The sequence below is a fragment of the Oryzias melastigma genome, linkage group LG22 (genome assembly GCF_002922805.2).
Source record: "Oryzias melastigma strain HK-1 linkage group LG22, ASM292280v2, whole genome shotgun sequence".
In the NCBI taxonomy this organism is placed as follows: domain Eukaryota; kingdom Metazoa; phylum Chordata; class Actinopteri; order Beloniformes; family Adrianichthyidae; genus Oryzias; species Oryzias melastigma.
Window position 1 is genome coordinate 24,406,959 of NC_050533.1, and position 6,000 is coordinate 24,412,958.

The window sequence follows — 6,000 nt, forward strand, 5'->3', positions numbered from 1 at the left end:
ACACCTGAAGAGGAAGCACGTTGTGACTGAGTATAATAACGCTGGTCGGCGTCTAGCACCCACTTTAGCACAAACTTCACGCTTCCCAGCCTGATTTCTCTCTATTAAAATATGATTGCTATCCTGTTATGATTCCTCTCAATCGGATTATTTTGCTGTCAAGGTTTTTGCAACTGATTGCAAACATTGCACCGCCTTTTGTGATTCTTTGCGTACTTGTTCGGACCTCCTCGGTTCTTTACTCAGTAAGACTCCGTGCATCGTAATGGCGCATGTGTGTCATTTCCTATGTCACGTGATGGTGGTCTGATGGTCCGGACCAATTGCAATCTTACATGTCATCAAGTCGCAACCCCCCGAGTCGATCGTGTACGCCAAGCACATCTGGTACCAACTCTGGCCCCCTGGGTAATTCTATCCGGCCCTCCAGATCACTTTTTTAATTGTTATTAATGGACGGATGTTGTCTTATACTTATTTCTAAATTGTATAATTTTGACAAAATATATTTTTATATAGAGTAAAATATTGAAAGTTACTTAAGGTTTAAGCTGATTTATTCTGGATTTTTTTTGACTATTTTGGCATTTACTAATATTTTTTAGGTTATTTTCAGGTTTAGCTAATATTTCAGCTACATGCTAGCTGTTTTGGCTAATTTACGCTTTTCTTTTTAATTATTTAGGCTGTTTTAGAATTTAGCTAATATTTTAGCAGTTTTGGATAATATGGGCTTTTTTTGGTTTTTAGGCTGTTTTGGAGTTAGGCTAAGATTTACTGTGGCTAATGTTGGCTATTTTAAAGTTTAGCTATTTTTTGAGCTACATGCTAGCTGTTTTGGCTAACCTACGTTTTTTTCTGTCTTTTAGGCTAATTTGACATTTAGTGAATATTTTAGCTGACTATTAGCATCAGTGCTTTTAGCTATTAACCTAAGCGTTATCAGCTTCATCTTTTTTAGCTATCAATTTCAGCATCTTCAGTTATCAATTTCAGTATCTTCAGCAGCCAGATTCAGCTTCCAGCATTCACACTAGCATTATCACAGGTAATGCTATATATCTAGTTCATAATTATGTTAAAAAGTTACAGTTTTAAAGTTTTTAAAAATGTATTTTTAGAGTGTTCAATAAATGTTTATCCTGTTCGACCTGCGACCTAAGGTGTGTTTTGGATTTTGACCCTCTCTGCTCTATCGATTCTGCCTCAGCCAGATCGGTCTGGTATTGAAATCGATTCATCGTTACACCCCTAGTAGATGCAGAGGATTTAATTAAAGCGGAGAATCAAAGTCATTTGACAACATTCTGATTCAAACCAGTATCTAATCACTTTGAGTGGCACCCCCCGCCCACCCAAAACAAACATGATTTTCAGCTCTGCACTCCCATGTTTTAGTCACAGTGTGTACTGTGATATCTCTACTGATGGACGGTCTCTGGGCAGCGATGACGGTGTGTGTGTGGGGGGGTCAGGAGCCAGCGAGCGGCGTGGCCTTGAGAGATTTTCAGCTCGACATGAGGAAAACTTCCAAAAGAAAAGGAAAAGCTGAAATCTTATTTATGGTAACACCAGGACACCCCCTCCACACCTCCACACACCTTCCACTCCCCCACACCTGAGCTATTCAGTGGAGAAGGAATGGTTTTGTAGCCGGCAGATTGTGGTTCCAGAATGAGCAGTCTCAAGGCTGCAGGGAAGCCGCCGCTGCGCCAACCTCAGAGTGGAACCAAAGAACAACAGAAGATAAGTTCTGATAAACTAATCACCGACGGCGTCCCAGATTAGGGCGCAAACTTTTAAAAAGGCTGAGCGAGAGTCACCGAGCTGTGGACGGAGACCTCTGATGAGTTCATGTGAACAGTCCTGGAGCTGAGGCAGAACTTCATTACAAAAACTCATTACGGATGACTCAGACACGAGGCAGAAAAGAGAAATGTCAGGAGGAGGGGAGGTGTTCTCACAAATATGACAAATTGGGTTTTAGTTTATTTTATTTATTAGGCCTAAAATGTGATGCTGCAGAAACATGAGCCACTGCTGGTCTGTTAATGTTGTTTTAAATGAGAAAAGACTAGCTAGTTATTAAAAATCCTATTTTTTCCTTTCAAAGCTCATTTTTTAAAGCAATATTGTCTAATTTTATGAAGGTTTGGCGATAATAATGAAAACCCTGAGTGGCATCCATTTGTGATCAACTCTAGAGTTTATATTTGAAAAGTCTCAGTCATTTAAAAGTCATAAAACAAAGACAGAAGGATTTTATCAGTAGAAAGAGTTGTTTAAGAGGTCACAGGAAAAAACTAATCTTCTGATTTATGTTGGGTTTGCTGCAGTGGATGTAAAGTTCTCAGCAGCACCGTCACCCCACAACACCTAATAATAAAGACTTAATAAAGACAGAAGTGACCTTTCTTCACCTTATGCTAATCAGAGGAAAGATTCATCCATCCACCCAAAAAAAAAAAACCCTCACCAGTCCATGCTGAAGAACCCAGATGAACTCCTGAAGCTCCGGACAGACGCGCAAACTTGGGAAGTCCGCTCAGAGCGATCAGCTGTGAGCCACAGCGCGGCACCTGCAGGAGCTTCCGTGCGTCCTTCTGCCCGCCTGGATGGAAACTTTCTTTCTTTCTTTTCTTCCCACCGGCGCGCGCGGGGGTCAGCAGACAGGATCAGCGGCTCCAAAGCTGCTTGCGGCACAATGACGCATGAGTGAAGCGCACGCCGGTGATTTTTCTTTTTTTTTTTTTTTCTCCTGAGGGATACTGAAACATTTACGCTCAGCAGCTCCACAGAACTCACAGAGCGGGTTTAAGGTTCGACCCATTTGGAGGCGTCACCGGCCACGCCTCTCCGGAGAGCTGCACAGCGGCGGCGCGCGCAGACCGTGGAGCCATGCGCCCAAAAGCACCTTCCTTTGTCATGGTTTTTGGACTTCACTGATCAGGACAAAGCGTCATTTCAGCAGAGAACCGAGTCCGGACCAGAATCCTCCGGTTTTGACCTGCGCCAAGTTCAGCTGGAAGGCCACGAATTCCCGCAACAGGACAGGAGCTGACAAGACGCACAGCCTCCATCCATGTCCCGCTAGACCAGGGGGTCAAACTCAATCCCCCAAGGGGTCAAAATCCAAAACAGACCTTAGTAGACCAAAAAAAGATTAAACGTTTGTTAAACACACAACTAAAATTTTAAAACTTTAAAACTGCAGCTTTTAACATAATTATGAACTAGATATCATTAAATGTGATAATGCTAGTGTGAATGCTATTAGTTGAATTTGGCTGCTGAAGATGCTGAAATTGATAGCTGAAAACGCTGAAGCTGAGAGCCACTAAAATATTAGCTAAATGCCAAATTAGCCTGAAAAACTGTAAAAAAGAAAAAAAAAACTTAGGTTAGGTTAGAAAGAAACAGCTAGCATGTATCAAAAATATTGGCTAAACTCCAAAATAGCATAATTTTTTTTTTTAAGCCCATATTGGCCAAAACAGCTAGCATGTAGCTGAAATATTAGCTAAACTTAAAAATAGCCTAAAAAAATCTTAGTAAATGCCATAATTGTCCAAAAAGCTAACAGAATACCAATAGCAATAAAATAAAGTGATCTGGAGGGCCGGATAGAATTACCTCAAGGGCCGGATAGAATTACCTCAAGGGCCGGATTCGGCCCCTGGGCCTTGACTTTGACACGTGTGCTCTAGACAATAGTTCTGTGTGAGAAATGTGCACAAAGAAAGTTCTGGTAAGCTGTGACATGCTAGATCCACTAAAGTTAAGCTGTATCCACCTCCGCAGGAGCTCTTGTCTTTAAGAATTTTTTTTATGAGCATGGAAATTGTACTGAATGTTTTTATAGTCTTCATGTCTTTAAATAAACTGGAAGATTAAAAAAAAATGTCTAAACAGTGAATGAATGTTTGGAGTTTCATTCAAATCTGAAAATTGCTTTTCTTTTTGTGGGCCGGCCACATTTTCACTCTATTACATAAAATAAAAGAAAAGTTTTTTCTTTGTCAGAACAAAAGTCTTGAACAATGTTTTTATTAAACGAGAGGCAGGAAGCAGCAAATCCATCCTGCTTCTCTGATCTGTACATGTTTATGGACTCCCAGAAATATCTAAAAAAGTATCTAGCTTTGTGCAGAAGTGCGTGAGATGTTTTCTTCAAATGCCAAGTTACACATATGAGTTGTGCTCATGTTTCTGTTCAGTGTTTGCTTTTGGATGGACTGGAAAACCGTTCAGGGTTACAGAGTCGGCTGCAGCATCCCTGTGACCCCAAACGGGAGTCACCAGGTATAGAAAATGAATTGAAACTGTAAGACATGAATGAATATAATTGTTTTTGTGGAGTGCTGTACCCCACCTGTTGGTTCAGTTACCTGTCAAGCCCTTTCAATTGAGTCAATAAAACATTTTGACCTTAAGTTCTATCAGAAAACTGACAGCAGTATTTCGCTTTGGTCTGCTTTCTGTTTTTAATAATGCAATATTTTACAGTTTTTAGAAGAGGCTCTTTTGCAAATTTGACAAATCTCATGGATGTTTTTAGTGAAGCAAATTGAACACTTTTCTGTTTGAAGCTCATGTGGAAAGGGGGACTTCTGTCATTTCAATTGGAGACTATTTTTTAAATATAAATAGACAAATACATACAGATTTTTGGGCAAAATCAAATTGTAAAACTCACAGCTGATGGATAGTTTGTCAAACTTTTTTTTTCTTTTCAAATTTAGCATTACGTTTTTAAGAAGTTTAATAAAAGTAGTGGTCTCATTTACATAAGTCTGGCACCAGTTTTATTATACACTCTTTGGGCCACTTTATTGGGTCCAGCTTGAACAAGTACCTGGGTGGATTCTATTTGCCTTCAGAACTGCCTTAATCCTTGGTGGCATCAATTCAACAAGGTACTGAAACATTCCTCAGAGGGTTTGGTCCATATTGATATGACAGCATCACACAGTTGCTGCAGATTTTTCAGCTGAACATCCATTATAACAATCTCCCATTCTATCACATCCCAAAGGTTCTATTGGGTTGAGATCTGGTGACTGTGGAGGTCATTAGAGTCCAGTGAACTCATTGTCATGTTCTAGAAACCAGTCTGAGATGATTCCAGCTTTATGACATGGAGTCTTATCCTGCTGGAAGTAGCATCAGAAGATGGTACACTGTGGTCATGAAGGGATGGACATGTCAGCAACCATACTCAGGTAGGCTGTGGGGTTGGAACCATGCTCAGTTGGTACTAAAGGGTCCAAAGTGTGCCAAGAAAATATCCTCCACACCATTATACCACCACCACCAGCCTGAACCCTTGATTCAAGGCAGGATGGATCAATGATTTCATGATGTTGATGCCAAATTCTGACCCTACCATCTGAATGCTGCAGCAGAAATGGAAACTCATCAGAACAGACAATGTTTTCCAACTTCTATTGTCATGGTTTGGTGAGTCTGTGTGAATTGTAGGTATTCTGCTGCTGTAATCCATCTCCATTAAGGTTGGACGTGTTGTACATTCAGAGATGTTCTTCTGCAGACCTTGGTTGCAACCAGTGGTTATTAGGGTTATTAGAGTCTGTAAACCCTTGATGGTTGTGGGTGAAAATCCCAGTAGATCAAACGTTTCTGAAATACTCAGACCAGACTGTCTGACACCAACAATCAACTCCACTGGACTCCAGAAGCCAGGTTAGTGTTCCAAGCCCTTGAACAAGATCCCCGATTCTCTTCAATTCATTGTGAAGGTGGATGCCTCAAGTACCGCGGTGGGTGCTGTCTTCTCCCAACGTCAGGGTCCATCTTCAAAGGACTTCCCATGTGCTTACTTTTCCCGAAAACTAACTGTGGCCGAGCACAATTACAACATGGGTGACACTGGCTAGAAGGGGCATCACATCCATATATGATTCTGACTGATCACTAGAACCTGGAATATCTCAGGTCAGCCAAAAGACTACTTTCCTGTCAAGCTCGCTGGTCACTGTT

The 6,000-nt window shown here is 41.0% G+C and overlaps 1 protein-coding gene across 1 annotated transcript in view; it reads right to left on the reverse strand.

Annotated features, from left to right (window-relative positions):
* The window catches only part of LOC112142788 (estrogen receptor beta), a 60,838-nt gene extending 57,736 nt beyond the window's left edge, over positions 1-3,102 (reverse strand). The window contains exon 1 of the mRNA XM_024266371.2: positions 2,477-3,102. The gene's annotated coding sequence lies outside the window, so the exon portion shown is untranslated. The remainder of the gene's footprint in view (positions 1-2,476) is intronic.
* Between the last annotated feature and the right edge of the window lie 2,898 nt (positions 3,103-6,000).